General features: G+C 39.8%; 1 protein-coding gene across 8 annotated transcripts in view; it reads left to right on the top strand.

Moving 5' to 3' along the window:
• The window catches only part of CHD9 (chromodomain helicase DNA binding protein 9), a 177,877-nt gene that overhangs the window by 33,932 nt on the left and 123,029 nt on the right, over positions 1-20,916 (top strand). For 5 of the 8 annotated variants that reach the window (XM_074314881.2, XM_074314879.2, XM_074314877.2 and 2 more), the window contains exon 1: positions 9,530-9,667. The exons of 1 other annotated variant lie outside the window; for it this stretch is intronic. The gene's annotated coding sequence lies outside the window, so the exon portion shown is untranslated. Of the gene's footprint in view, positions 1-9,529; positions 9,668-9,687; positions 9,909-20,916 lie in introns of those variants that run through there. 2 more of the 8 variants (XM_074314883.2, XM_074314876.2) reach the window with 2 other exon arrangements.

Genomic DNA, 20,916 nt, shown 5'->3' with positions numbered 1-20,916 from the left:
ATTAGGAGGCAGGAGTCTTCCTGTTTTAAACTGTCCCACCATCAACTGCAAAACTGCTTTTAACTTTCAACTTTCCAGATCCCCTTATGTATTGAAAACCTTAAATGGAAAGCTGTTAACTCACAGTTATTCAAGTTTGTTGCCCAAGTCTTGACTGAGAGAGGGTTTTTTAATTCGTGCCTTCCATGACCTGGACACCTTCAGTGGGAAATGAAAGGGCTTTCGATCTTGGTGTGGAAGCAGACTTTGGGGAATGAACAAGCGGACTTTTCAATGTTATTTCTGCACGTGGCTGAGCTGAGTTTCTCCTGCTGCAAAGGAAGTCACTTTCCCCATTTACGGATCTATCTGCTGTTCTGGTCTAATGAGTTCAGTTTCCTTAGTGGTGGGTATATGCTCAGAGTGTGTCACAAAACATATCTTGATTACGCACAATTTTTTTGTTCAGCGCTTTGCCGGGCACATAGTATGTCCTAGGTCAATATTTGTAATGACTCTCACCACTGGAATTTTTTATTTTTGCTTTAGTAAAAGTGCACCTAATAGACAGAAGACCCATAATTTTCATTTGCACACTGCAACATTATCTATAGAGTACTATTTGTGAACATTATCTATAAGAAACAACAACAATGTGAGGCAGGAGGCGTAGGGGTTATGATTCTCATTCCACAGGCAAGAAAAATTGCTGATCATTTATTCCGTTGGCAAGTGGTAGAGCCCTGACTGTAACTCAGATAGTTCTACCTCTAATCCTGTGTCCTCCATTTCACTACAGCCACTTAGCTTTTCTAACTGGAGGGGAAACCAATTGAGTTTCAGCATGAACCTAGTTTTTGTTAATATCTCTGGTGGTGGTTTTGAAAAATAAAGGAAAAAGCAGTTTATTAATAGCATGGCTTGAGAAAAACACGAATACCGTTGTTTTTCTCTTAAAAAAAAAAAAGTGGAGGTCCCAATGATAAATAAGGCCTTAAAGTTTAGAGTTTGTCACAACAAAAAACATGGATAAGTGTTTCTGAGCCCCCCACTACTTGGCCTGTTTCCTCCAGGGAACAAGATGGAATTTGTGCTCTACTCTCTTCTAGGACCATTGCTTTATGTTTGCTTTGCAGCTCAAATTCTTTGATTGATTGATCAATTGATTGATCGATCGATTGGTTGATTGATTCATTCATTCATTGTTTCTGACTTCCACAGAAGGAGCTTGTTGAAGACTTCTTTTTTACTAAGGAAGAGAGAAGTGTGCTGGAACTTTCTCCCTTTAGTTTGAGGTTTTCGGAGAACGTTCTAACAGATGAAGCTAGGTTACTTGGATGCCAAGTCTCTTTCCTGAAAGGTTAATTTTTCACCTGGCTTGTGCCTAATTCTGCCCTTATGTGATAATGAAGCGGGTGTTTTGGAAGCCACAAGAGTACTCTGAAGAATGTTTTGAGTTGCCCTAGACAGAGGTGACAGAGCAGGATTCACCTAGAGGGTGAGAACTTGGTAATTGGGTAATTATTCAGTTCTTTGTTGCTTAGAGCAGTACTTTTTTACCTTGGCTGCACAAGTAATTACACGAAGATCTTTGAAAACTGAGACCCATCACCTCTAGGTCAGGGCAGGGTCTAAGCAAAGGTAATTTTTAAGTTTCTCCAGTGATTCTAATATGCAGGAAGGTTTGAGCATCTCTGATAGGGGCTTCCAGTGTCTCCTACAAAACCAGGTGGGATAAGCCCAGATAGTAGTTCTTGTTGCCAGCACGTTGCAGGTATGTCGGGTGAACAGTTTGGTCAGTGTAAACTACACGTTTATTGATCCCCTGTGTTCTAGGGGCTGGAGCTACTTCTAGGATCAAGACTGAGCCTGTCTGTGCCTCCAGATGCTTTCTTTCTAGTGGATGGAGATAAATAATAAACACACAAACAGGACTGTGATAAGTGTTAAGAAGGAAACAAAAAAAAGGTCCTGAGGCCAGGAGAGCCGTGTATTTGAGGAACAGGAAAAGACTGCAGTCACTTTCATTTATCTAGAAATAGGAGTGGCAGAGAGTGAGCCAGTGCCAGCCTGACATTTCTTAGAGTTTACACAAACTACTCAGTATGCTCTTACCAAATCGTATACACTCCGAAAAGGAAATAAGAGAAGTGTCCTTCAGGAGCCAGGGTAGCATGTGCTGGACAAAAAGGGCTCCACGTTGGTAAGCAAAATTGCTGACTGTGAGAAAAAGTTAGGCAGTCCTATATGACATTGAGATAAACCATGAAAAGGGGAAAAAATCAAGAACATATTTGAGATGCACAATATTTGGCCTAATTCTTTAGTCTTTTATCTGGTTGCTAACCCTTACTTGAACACAGCCTGTCACTGTGGCAGAACTGGCCTCATTTTGGAAGAGATTCAGGTCTCTGACATGCTGTTTCTGAGGTCTCTACTTAACCAACCTTTCTGGGAGGTGGGATGTTTGTCAAGTTTCTATAATGTTGGAGAAATCAAATCCATGCCTACAGGAGACCTAAATATTTTTGCGCTTTTCTGAAGATGCATAGATCCAGCTCCTTTCCTTGTTTTCATATACGACTTGTACTTAAATTGTGCAAAGTCACCAACTGCTTAACATCTAACGGTAACCAGAGAAAAAAGCTACACTGACTTATTTGCAGCAAAACTTTCTAAGATCCCTCTGCTCTTAAATTAAACAAAAATTTTTTCAATCATCTAACCCGGTTTGGCATGTTGTTACTCATCCTCTGTAAAACAAACCATGGGGTTCGGTGCAAAGAAAAGAACTATAATTAAGACACATCCTCAACCAAAATGTCCAAAAATATCAATAATCTCCAAATGCTTTTATTTATTTATTTATTTGTTTATTTTTTCTTGGGAAATATTGGGGAACAGTGTGTTTTTCCAGGACCCATAGGTTCTAACTCAAGTCATTTTTCAATCTAGTTGTGGAGGGCGCAGCTTACTGGCCCATGTTGGAATCGAACCAGCGACCTTGGAGTTATGAGCACCGTGCTATAACCAACTGAGCCACCTGGCCGCCCTCCAAATGCTTTTAAATAAGATAATATGCACTGATAAAATGAGAGTACTTCAAAAGATGACCTTAATAAGGAAGATAGTCTTTCTTAAGCCATCCATATGCAACAAGAAAAAAACTCACCAACTTATTTTTAAAAATTACAAGGCTGTGGTAATCGTTAAAGGATTTGTTTTATTCCTAACGACAATAGTATATATGAGTTTTATAAGCTCCTTCCAAGACATACGTAGGCGTGTGAAGCCTGGCCAATGGGATCATGGAAAGATGGTGACCAAATTATAGTCATGCCTATAACTAATGGGGGAAAACAAGTCAAGAAATACTCAGAGGGAACCGGGTACAATTTTCTCTCTTTTTTTTGTTTGTTGAAGTTTAAACAAGACAAGATGGATTTAAATTGTACCAGGATGGGTTTCTTCTTGAAATAAGAAGCCCATAATGCCTATAAAACAGACCAGTTGGTTAGGAAAAGACATGTCTATAGTTTCCTTCAGTTCATAGGCTATGTGGTATAGATCATACATGGTTTTTTAATTACCCTACCTGCAAATGGAGATTAAGTATTACCAAAAGTAATAAAAACAGTTGATTAGTGGGTACTTACTTCATAAAATAATTTGCCATGGGGCCAAAGCACCCCGTGTGTCCTATTCATTGCTGTATTCACAAGACCTAGCATTGGACCTGACATGTCACAAATACTCTTTAAATATTTGTGAATGAACTTATTTTTTAAATATCAGCTGCATTTCCTGCACTGGATCACTCCAAACTTGATTTAGATGTAACTTCTCCAGGAGGGCCTATATGATGCAAAGAGAAGCAGATGCACAAAGAGAGGCAGTGAGGTGCTCAGGGATGTCTTATCAAGGTAAACAGTGAGACCTCTTTTTCCTAAAGACCTTTGGAGACTAGGACAAGCAACTGTTTCTTAAAGCAGAACAGTGGAAGATTGGAACTGTCAAGTAGGAGTGTGCTTTGAAGTACATTCCTAGCTAAAAGCAGGGGATAAACTAGATAAAATGTAGAGACTCTAAGATCTGGCACTGATTAAATAGGCCTAAGAGTGAGAGTAAGGAATAGCTGCCTGGCCGAACACGTCGTTTGGATGTTGTTATTATCAGCAGCCTCTAGATTTGAAAACAGCGCTGAACATGCTTTTCAATGATCTCTGAGGTGCTTTAAGCTACAGATGAAAGCCTGTGTAGCCCTGTTTTCTATTTGCTTGAGCAAGAGCCTGCAAAGGATGGCTAAAGAGCTTTCTAGTGACATCCTTCACTCTTGTTCTAAAAAGCACCTGTGTTCTTCACTGAGGTAGGGAAATTTCACAACTCCCAGGGGCTCGTGTGACGTCGGTTTTGACTTACTACTGACCCAACTAAAAGTTCCTTTCAGATTCTTTTCTTGACGTAGAAAAGTGAGCTCTTCAATTTACTACTCATTATTGCAGAAAGGTGGAAAGCATGTCCTATTCCATAATATAATGAAGCATAAGACATTGAAATTATGAATCTATATAAAACGTGTTACTTATCATTGGCTTGTGAAAGAACATTTTCTTTAGTGCCTCAATCTATGAAAAAATGCCAATAAGATTGAGTGAGAAGATATTTTATACGCACACATTGAAATGTTCAATATGTATTATTACTTATATGGGAATAATAATCCTTCTTTTGTAGCCAACACAGCACCCAGCCTGGTACACATACATGGTATAGGTATTTAAATGCATGTAAATTACATTAAAGTCGCAAAACTGGCAAGCCCAATGAGAAATAATAGTGCTACTACAGCAATCTTCAGACTTAAAACATTATTTGCTGCTTAACTAATTTGATAAATATAATTAAAGTATATCTGTTCTTTTTGTCTCAATATGTGTTCATATATATGTGTGTGTTTATATGTATATGTACACACATATATGTACATATATATTGATTTAATGAGTATAATATAACAAAGTTGGAAATTGCTGCCTAGTCATCACTTTAAAAAAAATAGCTTTATTGAGATAGTATTTATTTACCATAATAGTCACACTTCAGTGGTATTTAATATATCCATAGTTGTGCCACCATCACCACAATCTAATTTTAGAACATTTTCATCACCCCCAAAAAGTACCTTTTAGCAATCCCTCTCCATTCTTCGTCCCTTGCCTTCCCACCGTGGCCTCAGCAACCTCTCGTCTACTTTCTGTCTCCATAGATTTGCCTTTTTTGCACATTTTATATAAGTGGAATCATATAATATGTGGCTTTTTGTATCTGCTTTTTATCACTCTGCATAATGCTTTTAAGGCTGATCCGTGTTTGTAGCGTGTGTAACTATTTAATCCTTTTTATGGCTGAATAATATTCCATTGCGTGGATATACCACGTTTTGTTTATTCATCAGTTGGTGGACATTTAGGTTGTTTTGGGTTATTATGAATAGTGCTCTATGAACATTTGTGTGTAAGTTTTTGTGTGGACATGTTTTCATTTCTTTTGTGTTGCTCGGTCATATAATAACTATGTTTAACTTTTTGAAGAATTGTTTTCTAAAATGATTTCACATTCCCACCAACAATGTATGAAGGTTCCAATTTCTTTACATCTTTATCCGCAGTTGTTATTGCCTGTCTTTTTTATTATAGCCATTCTGATGGATGTGAAGTGGTATCTCATTGTGGTTTTCATTTGCATCTGTCTAATAACTAATGATGTGCATCTTTTATGCACATATTGGCTATTTGTATATCTTCATTGGCGAAATGTCTGTTCCAGAATACTTTGCCCATTTTCAAATTGGGTTATTTGTCTTTTTATTGTTGAGTTGTAAGAGCTCTTTATACATTCTGGTTACTAGACCCTTATTAGATATATGATTTTCAAGTATTTTCTGTCATTCTGTAGGTGTCTTTCTTTGTTCTGTCTTAATGGTGTCCTTTGAAGCCTGGATGTCTATTTTGATGTTCAATTTATCAAATTTTTTCTTTGGTTGCTTGTGCCAAAGTTTTTAATTTTGATGAAGTCCAATTTATATTTTCTTTGGTTGCTTATGCTTTTGGCATCATGTATAAGGATCCATTGCCTAACCCAAGATCCTGAAAATTTATAGTTCTACACCTTACATTTAGGCCTATGATCCCTTCTGATTTATTGTGTATGGTGTGAGACAGGGATCCAACTTCATTCTCTAGCATTAGCCTATCCAGTTGTCTTTCTCAATTTAAATGTATTGGCACTCTTGTTGAAAATCAATTGACCATAAATGTAAAGGTTTATTTCTGGGCTCTCAATTCTATTCCATTGATCTATATGTCTATCCCTATGCCAGTAGCACACTGTCTCAATTATGGTAACATCATAGTAACTTTTGAAATCAGGAAGTGTGAGTCCTCCAAATTTCTTCTTTTTCAAGGTTGTTTACACTATTCTGTGGGCATCACTTCTGTAGGTCTCACTGAGGTAGGGTCTAATCCTTAGTTTTGCAGTTTTAGGATCTTAATTGTATCCGTTTTCTCCAAAAGTGAACAGGTACTAGAGCATTGGTTTATATTCCTCAAACATGCAAAATGCCAAGTTTGATATATACATTTTGGGATATTCCTTTTTTGGTGGCTTCAACCAAAATCCCTATACAGAAATTCCCCTGTACAAGGTGCCAAATTAATTACTAAAAGATTGCTTGATGAACATGGAATTGGAAACTCAGATGAAAGGGAGGGATATAGTATAATGGTTAAGAGTTACAGGCTTTAAATCCAATCAGTACTACGTTTGAATCCTATCTCTGCCACTGAATGATTGGGTAACCAAAGCAAGATTTTGGAACCTCTTCATCTAGAAAATGGAAAAAATAATCCCTTTCTCATAGAATGGTTGTGAAAGTAAAATGAAATAACAAGTATAAGCCCTTAACACAGTGCCTGGGACTAGTTAGATTTCAGTAAATGGTACCTATTGGATATACTTGAAAATACTTCCGTCAGGGTTTGGAGAACCACTCTCTGTCATAGTAGACTTCCCAAGGGACCTGGAGAGCATTGCTACCCCCTGGCTCAGGGCATTCCATCGCCTGATGGAAATAGTAGGTCAGGGTTGCTGTATTTTGATGATGTTATGATACTGATTCTTATCAATTTGAATTTCAAAGGCTAATATTTACTGATCTAGCCTTTACATTCTAGGATCTGGAGCCATCCTTTGCAATAGCTTCTCCAGAGAGCACATATCCAGAAACTTCAGTTATCAAGAATACCACCAAGATTTAAGAAATAGGGAAAAACCAGTCACTGAGCAGTCAAAACATTGTCACATATACTCATATACTTAACCCACAGGAGAACCCCACAGAAAAATATTTGCTCAAAACCTGAAAGTCTAAACTAATAAAAGTTTGTCTGTGTCTAAGTTCACAGAATAGAAGCAGAAAGAAAGAAAAGGGAAAAAAAAGAAAGAAAGAAAGAAAGAAAGAAAGGAAGAAAGAAAGAAAGAAAGAAAGTTGTTAGGTTAGGAGACGAGACAAGTGTCAGCCCAGTACTGATGAAGGAGACATACAAAAACAAAAACAAAAAACAATAGATGTAAGTTTAAAATAATGAAAAACAGCATTCCAGAGGCCATTTATTATAGGAACCAACAGATCTACATACTTTTGAGGGCACTCATTGATCCTAACAGAACACAACAATGTTGAGCACGGTAATGATGACCCTTAATCGCCAAGTTTAAGTAATTTTCAAAGGCCTATATTGAAGAAAACCGTTTTCTTGGGGAGAAAAGCTCTGTGTAGTAGCTAAAGATTTCATTCATATGGGATGTCTTCCCCTATGATGCTAGATAAATGAGATGTTACTGGCTTTCAATTTGACTCAACAGGTTGAATTTGCAAACTAAAGTAGTATTTAAATAAGTAGTGCAGGGAGCTCAGAGATGAACTGTTTCTACGCATTCATTCGCATCCTAGTATGTGGTTGTTATTAAGTATCCTTGAGAGGAATCAAAGCTGTACTTGTACCTTGTCTCTCAGCAGGGTTTCCTCCCAGCCCTTTCAGTATCTCAGTTAAATAGTTGTGTTGATCTACTCTGGAGGGCCTTCGTGGGGAATATAAAGAATGAAATTACTTGGCCACTGACCCTCTGTTCCGTTCTGGTCAGGCATAAACAAGCACAGTGACATTGCTCTGTGCTGCTTCGTGGAGACTGAAACGCAAATTTAATTTGTGTCAACTCTTAAGGTGAATATTAAATATCACCCACAGTAGATTTGAAATGGTAAACAGTTTCAAACAAACTTAAGGCTTGACTGAAAGTTCTAACATTCCGTTATTTTCTTCTCTCATACTAATAAGGATTTTAAAGTTTTTAATTAGGTATTAAAGCCAGCCCAGGACCTGAAAAGAGAGACTCATAGAAGTTTAGAGCTGGAAGGCTTTTAGAAAATTTGTCCAGCCTCTTCATTTTACAGACGTGAAAACTGAGGCCCTGGGACACATTATGATTTAATGTAGGTCACTCAGTTAATTAGTGACAGAGCGAGAGGGAACCCAGGTGTCCCCACGCCTTCGTAGGCCAGCTTTCCAGAACAACCCCTACTCCTCGACCAGTGTCGCCCTCCCCCTCTTTTTTTCGTGTGTTCTTTCTTTATTAAACAGCTGTGCCATTTGGAACGTGGGCTCGGACCTGGGAAGACTCGGTTTCAGCCCCAGCTCTCCACCGCTTGAGGTGCACGCTGTCTTTGATCAGGACTTGGGGCTGGGTCTCTGCTTAGCCTGGCGCCTTTTGCACGGCAGGTGCTTTGCACCTGGACTGAATCGCCGCTTCAGCGCGGCTGCACCGTCCTTGTTTCCCATTTTACAGCACAGGCGTGTGTCACCGGGGTCCCCGAGCGAAAGGAGAACGTGGGTCCCAATCCACTGCCGTTTGAAAAGGGAGGCTCTGGGCACCCTCGTGGCTCCTCGGCGGACCCCGGCTGGCAGGGACATGACCAGCTTGTGAGTGACCTCGGCGCCGACCCCGCCACCGGTCAGCTCGCGGCCGGGGCGTGCCTGCCCGGCCTGACGTGGCGGCGGGGCCGCGGGCAGGGGAGAGGCCGCCGCCAGGGCGCGGCCTGACGTGGCGGCCGCGGCGGGGCGGCGAAGGGAGCCCAGGCCACTGCACTGCCCGGCGTTCCGGCCAGAGGGCGCCGGGCCCCCACACTTCCCCGCCCCGAGGCCGCCTGGAGCTGCTGGAGTAAGCGCTCCCGCGATTGGGTCGGCGGCGCGGCGGGGCCATGTTGGAGCAGGCCGACGACCCCGCCTCCCGCCGCCCACCGCTCCAGGTCGGGCTGGGCCCTGAGGGGAGGGGAGCGGCGAAGGGGATCCTCCCTCCCCGGTCGCCCGACGCTGCTGGAACACCGGCGGGAGCTGCAGCGGTCACGGCCGCCCCTCCCAGCGCGGGCCAATCAGCGGCGCGGGCACAAATATGCAAATGACGCGCCGGTGCTGCCGGAGTGCCGCTCGCAGGGGCTGGTGGGGTCGCGCTGGGGGAGTGAACTGGGCCAATCAGGCGGGTGCGTGGCGGCGCGGGGGAGGCGGTGCCCCTTCACTCCTCCCTCCTCTCCCTCCCGGCCCCGCGCTGACAGGGGGGCCTGGCCGCGCCGCCGGTAAGTGCCGCCGCCGCCCGTCGCTGCCACCCGCCGCCCCAGGCAAGGAGAGGAAGCTCGGGGGCACCGCGGGGCCGCGGGCGCTGCTCAACTGGTGGGGAGAGGCGGGGGTGGGTTCTGTCAGCTGGGTGGTCGCCGGAGGCCGCCCCCGCCCGGCCAGCCGCGCGTGTCAGTCTCGGTCGAGGCGGGGGGCGGCGGGGGCGCCTCAGTCATGGCGAAGCCCGAGAGCCAGCGAGCGGCGGTGAGTACGTGCCGCCGCCGCTCGGCGGGGTGAGGGCTGAAGGGTCGGGGCAGGCCGGGCCGCGCCGCCGGAGGTGAGGGGCCCGCGCCCGGGGACGGGCGGGCGCGCCGGGAGGCGGGGGAGGGGGCGCTGCCCGCACGTGCGGCCCAGCCAGCCCGCCCGCCCCGCGCCTGTCATGGCTGCGGGCTGCTGCCCCCGCCCCGCAGCCCGCAGCCCGCAGCCCCTGGGGTCGGGACCCGGCCGCCGCGCCTGTTGCGTCGGGAGGAGGTGAGGGCAGGGTGGGCAGGGCTCCCCTTCCCCGCCCCGCGTGAGGTCAGGGCCTCCCCGTCTGCTCGCTTCCCTCCCGAGAGTCGGGCTTCCCTCTGTCCTGCAGCCGCTTCCCCCGCCCGCCGGCTTTCTCGCCTCCGTGACTCATGACAGGGCGTCCCGCGCGAGCGCTCGGTGCCCCCGAGCCCGGGGCGCCCCCGGCGCTTTCCCAGGCCTTGCCTCCCGGGTTACGACCGCACTGCCTTCCCTGGGATCCTTCGCCCCGAGGGCCTCTCCACGTCTGCAGCGGGGCCCTGACCCCGCCGCCTCTGCCGCTTTCTTGGGCTCTGGGTGTGGGACGTGATGGGTGGTTCCAGGGCTCTCTCCGCGGACATCCATCCCAAAGCCAAGCACGACCCGGAAAGCCTGGGTGTCTTCCTGGCTTGTCGCAGCCGCCAGCCCAGTGGTTTCTGTTTGTTCCTTTTTTGGTTTTGTTTTGTCTTTTTTTTTTTTTTTTTTTTTAAGAAAAATAAAACTTTTCAGAACAAAGTAGACAATAATTTTTTGTTAATTGGGTTATTAACAGTGTTACACAGTTAGTTTTTTGGAAGTCTGGAATTATTTATGTGACATGCTCATAACTATCTCAGGATTCCCCCGTATTAAATAAAGTTTATGTTCATGAATAAAATCACACACAATTTGGTTTTTCGGTTTTGCATGCTACTTTTCACCTTTTCCTTTTCTCTGATTTCAAACACTCCAGTTCTACTTAACCAGCTAGGACCTTGAAGAGGAAAGAGGGCTTGCCTTGTGTAATGTTACTCTACTCAACTCTGCCCATAATTGTACCAGTATTTTTGCAAAGTACCACTAGTTCTACAAACATGTGGATGTATAGAAGGTGAACTTCAGGGGGCTCGCCACTTTACCCAGGGGGGAGGGCTGTGTTGTGTCTTGTTTTTGCAATGCAAAACTATGAACATAGCGAGTCTTTTCTGCTGGATTTACAGGACTTGAATTTAAATGGGACTTTTTTGCTAATAGGCATCACAGAGCCTTCCTTAGGATAGATAATTGATAAATTCCTGTTAAATGAAAAATATCTGTTGCTCCAAGCACGTAAAACCTGTATTTATCTTCCAAGACTTTTCTGTTTCTGCCTTCTATTGCTTTGACACTTCACATCAAATTGCTATAGTGTACTACAAAATATTAGTAGGTCTTAGTCCTTGGGGTTTTCCTATAAACTGTGGGGTATATAATACAGACACGAAGTGCTTGGCAGGGTGGAAAATAGTTGCCTCTCAGATTTGTTAATTGTATCTTTGTCATCCTTGAAAAGTTTTAGGAGAGTGGCTATTGTAGATTTAAAAAAACAAAAACCTTATGATTGGTTAACGAGAAAAAGATGATGTCCTAAGTAAATAGTTAAAAAAAAACTGTGCTTCTGTAACCAGTAAAGCCTTCTTGGCTAGCAAGGAGTGCTGGTTGGAGAGAATCAGGACCCTGTCACTTTACTAGCTGTTGTTAGGGCTGGGGACGCTTTCCCCTAGCCCTTTTAGTTTTGGCTGGTCAAATAATTCAAACAACATACAGCAGACTAACAGAAGAATATAAAATTTTAATACGTGCACATGGGGAATTCACATAAGCATGAAAATTCCAAAGACTGAGGCAAATGAGGTAGATATGTCATTTTGGACAAAGGGGAAAGGGGGAGGGGAGCGTCTGGTATTTCAGAGGGGAAATGGGCAATTCACAGGTAGCCTAGAAAGTGGCAAACACATTCTTGCTAGGCAATCTAGAAACAATGGGGCGGGGGCGGGGGGGGGGGCGGGAGGAATCTAGTGAACAGATTTTTGCATGGATCCTTCCAGAATACCATACTGAATTCATAGGATGTGCTAAAGTGAATATGCTAAGGTTCTCTTCCTGAAGGTTTTTCTATCTGAATCTCTTAAAGAAGGAAAGGGGGAGGTAAGAAAATAAAAAAAGACTCTTCCTGAATTTGTTGGCCTTTGTTTTCAGCTTGAAATAATCTGTATGCCAGGGTGGCACATCCCGGGGCCCTGACCCCCACCCTGTGTAGCTTAGTCAAGTTTCTTAACTTCTGTGAACCTTAGTTTTCTACAGTTGCAATTCTGTGATTGTAAATATCCCATGGAATCTGTCCTCTGAAATACAAAAATTATACTTGGATTTAAATGTAAGAAAAAGCTGAGGTTTTGAAACAAACAGCGGTATAGTTGGCCTTACCTGAATAGAACGTTTTTAAAAGAATAATCTCCAGTGGGCAGGTATGACTAAACATAAGCAGTATTGTCAGTGGAAAAAACGCATAACAAGATGAAATTAATGAAATCACAAGTACCTTTAGAAACTTTAAAATCCAAACCCCTTATCTAATGTAACTGAATGCCTTCTGTTATAAGGCTTGAACTAGACCTTGGCAGTTTACCTATGGAAACAATATAGAGTTGAAGGGAGGAGCTTAATGTGTAAATTTAAAAGGCAAGAACTGAAGTAGTAGTACAGATTTAGAAATAAAGTCGACTGAAGCCTATATCAATTGTAAAATAAAAACTTTGGAACATGTGACTTAGATTTTCAAAAGGATTAGATTTGTTAATAATCACTGATATAAATGTAATAGAAGAAGTCAACTAAACACTTAGAAGAAAAATGAAATCCTGGAGAGGTTGAAGTCTGAAGGAAAAATAAATATGACTCAAATAGTAGATCTACTGGGGAAATTTCATCACGTATCAGTATAGTGAAGAAAGAACACAGGTAAAAATATGGAAACTTGAGACCGTTGGTCAGAGTGAAGATGAGTTATGAAAACTAATTATTAGGATATGTTGTCATAAGTGTTTGAAAAGCTTCAAAAGCCAAAGATTGGAATCAGATTTATGGATGCTGAGGAGACAATGATTTTATTGTAACCTTTGATTTTATTGTAACCTTTTAAATGTTTTGTAGCTGTGATCTTAACGTGATTAACATGTCTTAACACAATGTAGACTTCTTTTTTTTTTTTAAAGTGTGTTTTTCCAGGATCCATTAGCTCCAAGTCAAGCAGTTGTTTCAATCTAGTGGTGGAGAGTGCTGCTCACAGTCGCCCACAGAGGGGGATCAAACTGGCAACCTTGTTGTTAAGAGCACCTGGCTCTAACCAACTGAACTAACCAGCTGCCCCAACAATATAGACTTCTTACCTGACAGAAGAATTAGCTTTTTTACACTTATTTGTTTTGTAAATATAAGTTGCCACATTCCAGTTTTATAGCTATTTTCTAATACTTTGTATCTCTGTTTACTTCCTTATTTGGACTTCACTCCCATACATTCCATCTGTCCAAATTTTACTAGTCTGGGAATACTCTGGTCAAATACGTTTGTGAATAAAATCATCTTTTGTCATTGTAACCCTTAAGGATCCCTCCTCCCATGAGGTCATAGCATTATTATTTGACATATGTACAACTTCCTGACATTCCCTCTGTTTTTTTGCCCTTAAGTTTATAGGAACATTTTTTTGCTCCTCCCTCAAAAAAGCTGATCAAGTGACAATGGGAAACCCAGAGAAGGGGAAGCCACTTTGAGCTATAAATTTGTTCACTGGACTCCGGGTCATTCACATCCATTCGTTCATTAAACAGATTTATTAAGTTATCTCTTAATTTATTATGTATGATATTTATCTAAGTGTATATTTAAGTGAACTCTGCCTTTTGTAGAATCTACAGTCTGATAATGAACAAGTAAATAAACAAATGTAAAATTGCATCTTGTGATGGATTTAATAAAGGAAGAGAACAGGGTGCACTGAGGGAGAAAAATGGGCAAGATTTTAAACTGTGGTCAGAGAAGGCCTCTCTCAGGTGGTACTATTTAAGTCATGACATAAAGAAGCCAGACAAGGAAAGAGTTTTCTGGAAGGGAGAAAAATATGTATGAAGGCAAGAAATAGCTTGTTATGTTGGAAGAAATGAAAGTTCATGGTGGCAGGAGCACAACAAAAGAGGAAAATACGGAAGATGAAAGGGGCAGAGAGCAGATCATACAGGGCATTACAGGGTGTGTTAAAGACTTTGGTTTTACTAAGGACATTGCAGTCATTGAAAATTTTGAAGCAGAGAAGTATTGTGCTTTAAATTTTAAAATGGATTGGAGAAAGCAAAGACATTGTACTACTACAGTTCAGGTTAGACCTGATGGTAACTGGAATTAGAGTAGCATATGTAGAGATGAAGGAAAGGAAAAGGTGTGTGTGTGTGTGTAATTTTACATAGAAACAGGAGATAGGAATGACAACTTCATGGTGGATTGGATGTTACGGGAAAGGTGTCAAAAATTACCTTGAGGTTCTTGGCTTGAACTAGATAGATGGTGATGAGATTTACTGAGATGAAGAAGATGAGGGGGAAAAAATGTTTGGCAAGAAATTGGGTTTTGAACTCCATCTCCAGACAAGCAGTAAGTGCTTCAGAAAGTGGGTACTGCCTTTCTCTGAGTGATACAGGTGCTTCAGGATAGGTATGTGAGCTGTATGTGCGACACTATACTGTGACATATACATAATGAGTGTCTTACGGGGAAGGAGCAAGCTTCACATTTATGTTAGAAGAATTGGTAACTGAAATGACGTTACCTTTTAACAATGCACTTCAGTTTTTAAAAGTTTGTGAATATTTTCTTAATATAAATTATATTAGATGTGAAGGTTTAAAGAAAACATGTAATATAAGATGGGTTTACATATTATTTGGGTTATACAGAATGCAAAATTCTTATACTCCTGATGTTTTCAGGAAAGTAGCACTCTTTAAAGTTATTAGCTTCTAGGCAGCTTGATATTAAATTTGTCATTTTAATGAAATGCCGATGCTTACGAGTGAAAATTATAGCTCAGGGCATTAGTAGCTATTATTTATCAATTAGCTACAGATGCTGATGTTTCTGTTATAATTTGGCGTTATTACAGAGTGAATATTAAGTTTTTTTGTGTGTGTGCTTAAATACACTTTTTAGCCAATAATTTTAAACATAGTTATTGCAACAAAGGGACATGGTTTGAAATTTGAGGGGGGAAAAAAAGATTATTTTTCTTGTCCAGTGGTCATTTCAATTTAGTTTACCCTGACTAAGCAGCAGCAGTATAAAGTATATTTAATTTTATTCTATTGGAAATCAATGACTATGGATCTGAAATATAACTACTACTGTATCTTGTTAGTTCCTTTTATAAGATGAAAGAAAAAATGGAATAATGATTAGATGTCATATTTTGCATAAAGTTTGTTTTATTTAAAAATTTTGTGCTTTATCACAGTTGGAGTAAATTTAAAAATCATTCTTTTTCCCCCATGGAATTAATGGACTGGAATTTAATCTATTTCTCTATATTTTTAAGTTTATTCTTAAACCTTAGCGTATTCACTTTAGCACATCTTATCCCAAATCTTTGCAGCATTTATCTTTAAAAAGGCAATTAGATACTTATTCATTAGCGTTTTTTCTTCCATTCCAGGAGGTGGGCAGCTTTACCTAAAACAAATCTAGGAATTTAAGATTATAGATTTTGGGCACTTAGTCTGTTCTATAGATGAAGAAACTGATATACGGAGAAACTGTGTTGCATAAGATTTCTAACATTGGGGAGTATTTTATTTCAGAGGTTGCATAATTTAGTGAATTATTGGGGAATATTTTACTTCAGAGATTGCATAATTTAGTGAATTTACTGCATATCCAAAAATAAGAATACATTTATTACTTCTGCTTTGGTAAACATGTTGAAATCAGTAGTATATAAGAGTTTATTTATGTCTTTTCAGAGACCATCCTGTATATGTTTATCAATATTTGTATGAGTGACGTATACTCTAAGGGATTATTTAATTATTTAATTACATATGCTTCATCTTGTTCCAGTTAGGTTTAAATTTTTTTTTAAATTATAGTGGACATTCAGAAAAGTGTGTAAATCATAACAATATAGCTGACTTATTACAAAGTAAACACATCTCTGAAACCACCACGGAGGTTAAGGAATAGAATGTTATTTGCACCCCAGGAGCGCTCCCCTTATATTCCCTCCCAGTTGTCACTCCCTTTCAGCCTTCACAGAGGTACACATTATGTTCGCTCCTAAACCCATGGAGTAGTTTTCCTGTTTTTGAACTTTATGTAAATGAATCATATGTTCTTTTACTTAATATTATATCTGAGACTAATATGTGTTTTTCCCTGCAGGAGTAGTTCATTATCATCGCTGTTAACTTTAATGTTTGATGGACATGTTTTCCGTTTGGACTGTTACGAATAATACTTATATGAACATTTCTGTACTTGTCTTGTGTTACACATGTGCACACATTCTTGTGAAGTGTATATTTCTACAAGTGGAGAAGCTGGTCATAGGTGTGCATATGTTCAACTTTAGCAATAATGCCATACAGTTTTCCAAATTTGTTCCAGTACATGCTCCTTTTAGCAGTGTATGAGAATGTCAGTTACTCCGTATTCAGTTACGTGGTATGATTAAAATACCAGTATATTTGAAAAATCTTGTGCTTTTATTTTTAATCTCCAAAGTTGAATACTTGATGAGGAGCATATATTTCTACATAGTACAAAGGAATCTGAAATAGCAAATACAAAGATTTTCAGTCCCCAAATGAGTGCCATGTTGTGCCTATTGGATTGCAGCAGATTAGAACAAACAGTTTTATGTTCTCAAAGTTATAGTCGAATAAGAGTCGAATATAGTTGAATATAGTCGAATAATACTATATTTTCTTGATCCTTAAAAATGTTTGGTTTTAAAATAGAGTGAATTAGTACACTCTTATTTTAGTGGGTATGGTTTGGGAAGAAGGAAAAATGCTTATCTATAACTTCATCAAAAAAATCTTGAAAGAGATGGATGGATTTTGATCAGATTTCAAGGAGGGCAATGAGATGTTATATGGTGTCATTAAAGTAGTGGGATATTGGTTTTATATTTTAGTTTTCTACCAGTAGTAAGAAAAAATTAAATGACTAGTTTATAGTATTCCAAGAAAATGGAATTGAGTTTCTCAAGGATTTGAATGGGCAATCACATTTTAGAGGATATGGTGAGGAAGATGTGTCAACATTTGACTGAATTTGAAATGCTAAGTAAATGGATTTGACAGAAATGAAATCACTGTATAAAAACTTATGTGTATTAAACTATTTTTAATAGGAAAAGCAAGGAAAGCCATAGGAAAGAAAATCCAAGGTAGTGTGTCATAGAAGTTAAAATATCCAGAAGGCAGAGGGGTTAATTGAATTCAGAAAACATTTAAGGAGTTTTTGTTATGGACCAATCGGGGTGGTGTGTGGTACCTGAGATGAGTAAATCATAATCTTTGTTGTTTTAAGCACTCAGAGTCTAAATAGTATGTGATAGAGGGGGATTCATAGACGATTGGCGGCTTCATATAGGAGATAGCATTTGAGTTTAGCTTCTGCTGTCACTTTGCTTAGTGATGGCAAGTGTTTCTTAGTGGTCAATGACAGGGATTGAGAGAACATTTAGGTTTGTCTAGGTTATTAGTCATCTTTGAAAGTATAGTTGCAGTCCAAGAGGTTAACAGGCAAATGGGTGTTTGGAAAATGGAGGCAGTGGATCATTTATTTGCAATGTTTGTCATTGAGTGGAAGGGTAGAAATAAAGTGATTTGGTTTGTACATTTTTGTTCAAGTAGGGGAGGTCTGCTGATGCCTAAAGTTAGAAGGCAATTGCAAGGGGATTAAAAATCCCTGAGAGAGTCAGAATGTGTGTGGGTCTAAGTCCTTTAAAAGGCTAGATGGAATGGTATTAAGAAGTGCAAGATTTATCTTGGGAGAAGTCACATTTCCTCTTCTGAGAGGAGAACAAAAAAGGAATAGATACAAAGACAGATACATGATTCTGAAAAGATTGTTGGTGAATTTAAACGGGAAAACCTCCTGTCAAGGGAGAGTTTGAATGACTGTTGGCTCTCGGGAAGTCAACAGAGATGACAAGTATGAGAGGGAAGACTACATTTATTAAGCACTGACTAGATCTGAGGAACTTCGAATGTATTTCTAAACCCGGCAGCAACCCTCAGTCAGATGGTGATACTCAACCTGGGTATCAGTTTTCACTGCATTTCAAACTTGGGAGAATTCTGCATTTAAATCAATTTCCTGTTTTTCATATTAATTGAAATTTATATGACTTTAGACTATGTATTTACACTTAATTTGGTTATGCGTATGATTGATGTTCAGGATTTTGAATTCAAGAACTTGACCTGACTTGGTAACAACTGGGAAACTTGTAATTAATTTCAGTATCAGCCCAAAATTAGTTATCCTCAATCATTTTTTAACAACAGTAGAGAGGAGATTGTGTTGTAACGATTTTCCTTTCTGTGAGATGCAGAGTAACACGAAATTAAGTGTGAATGCCAACAAAACTGAATTTAGTAAATGGGTACCTACTTAGGAAGATGTTAATATAAGCATTGGTGGTTGCTATTAAGATGAGTGGTTTTTAGTTTTTAAACCAAGGAATCCTTTGTTTTTAAAAAAATCCTATTTGAAAGCTCAATTTGCAAAATAAGTGAAAGTAGAATATTCAGGGTGAAATGTTTTATTGGGGAGGAAGTGGGGATGGGAGGTCTAAAGCCCTCTCTCTGTCTCTCTCAGTGGCTGAAGATTACCCAGCAGTCCAAGGGGCGCAGTGTGAAAACTGTTTACACAGTGCTCCATATAGATTATTGATTGTGGTTCTATGAGAGCAGTACTGTTACAATCTCCATTTCACAGGTGAAGAAACTGAGCTTCAAAATGACTGATTTGCCTAAGAATACATAGCTCAACTAATAAGTGATAAAGCCAGGATTCCAGCCGTACCAGTCTACTTTCAGAGCCTGTTCTTTTAACTACCATGTTTCCCTGAAAATAAGACCTAACCGGAAAATAAGCCCTAGCATGATTTTTCAGAATGACATCCCCTGAACATCAGCCCTAATGCATCTTTTGGAGCAAAAATTAATATAAAACCTGGTCTTATTTTCGGGTAAACACGGTACACTGCTCTAGGGCCCCGTGCAGAATGACTTATCGATGAAAGGAGGGTTCTTTGAGGGATAATGGAATTAAACTTTAACTTGCATCACTGAGCCATTTGTGTGTGTGTAATATCTGTATAACATAAACTTCACTATTTTTAACGTTTTAAAGTATATAGTTCAGTGGGGGCCTTCTTCAAGTCATAAAAGTGATATGCCATTGCTTAAAAGAATGCTTTTGAATCTCAACTTTTGGCATAACTATTAAGGATCAAAAGGTTTTGTTTTACGATAGGACATTTTTTAATTCTTGAAAGTGTTTGAGTATTCTGTGCCAGGAATTATACTAGTAGAAGTTAGGGATACAAAAATGAATAAGAACCAATCTTCACTTGTCTCATTTAGTAGGGAAGACAGACAAATAGACCAAGAATGATAACGCTGTGTGTAAGGTGTGGAATACAAAAAATGAGTGCTTAACAGTTCCAGTGTGTGTGTGTGTGTGTGTGTGTGTGTGTGTGTGTGTGTGTACGTGTGTACACAGGCTTCCTAGAGATGGTAGAGCTTGAGTTTAATCACAAAGTCATTACTTTATCAAATCGTGGAAGGTGAGTGGTGGGGAGCACTGTTGTATGCAGAGAACTTCTGGAAAGAGTTCATGGAGATTTGAGAAAGTTTGATGAATTCAGACAGTATTTATAATGAGATTGAAGCATGGATTACCTTTGGGAGAATGGAAGCAAATAAGGGTGGAGAGACCTTGCTATCGTTAGCAAGGGAATAAGATGAGAAGTATATATATGTTGTCAGGACAAAGTTAAGTTTAGGCATGTGATAACTAGTATAAAATATTTTAAAAATGAATTGCAAGTACCATCTAAGTATAATCAGATATAATAGGCTTGGGTCTTAGTAATTTTTTTAGGAAGTCAGCATAGAATCTTGGTCTGTGCTCCTAGTTCTACAGGTCCATGAAAGGGTAAATAGTATTTATTGAACACTTACTATATTTTAGTATTTTGAATATATTCTTCTGAACTCTACAACAACCCTGCAATGGTAGATGGTCAGATGAAGAAACAGACTCAGAGAGCTTCCAAAAACTGCTCAAGGTTACACAGCTTATAGATAGCAGTTGGAATTTGAACTCACTCCTGAGCTCCTTCAGCTATGCCTTGGTTAACTCATATTTGCTAAATAGTTTTCTAATTAACTAGTAATCTAATTTGTTTTACAATCAAACAGTTGAATATATACATAATACAGTTAGACTAATCTAAAACATATCAAGAATACATAGAGCAGAAGTAAGGATGGGATTTGATAGAGTTGTATAAACAAATACAGGGATTGGAATACGTGACATTAAAGCCTCTTATCAAGTGGGCTTCTGTAATGATTTTGTATATTGTACGTTAATAAAACAACCTAAAGATTTGTTAATTAGCTGTTGGAAATAATTTAGAAGGATGTCTTAGATAACTATTACAAATTGGTTTATTTTTCTGTTAGGTTCTAATTTTTGCTAGTACATGTGATTTTATATGTTAAGGTCATATACACATAGAAAATAAAAAAAATGACAATCTTATTCAATATAATGACCTTTAACTTAATTTTTTTGAGAATTTCAGGTATAGAGAATGTTATGGTTGATGTCTTCAAGAGGACAAAAAGATATTTTG

Source organism: Rhinolophus sinicus, chromosome 8 (genome assembly GCF_057876585.1).
Source record: "Rhinolophus sinicus isolate RSI-liver-muscle chromosome 8, RSI-T2T, whole genome shotgun sequence".
Lineage (NCBI taxonomy): Eukaryota > Metazoa > Chordata > Mammalia > Chiroptera > Rhinolophidae > Rhinolophus > Rhinolophus sinicus.
Note: the sequence above shows the minus strand (reverse complement) of the source record. Positions and strands in the feature narration are given on the sequence as shown.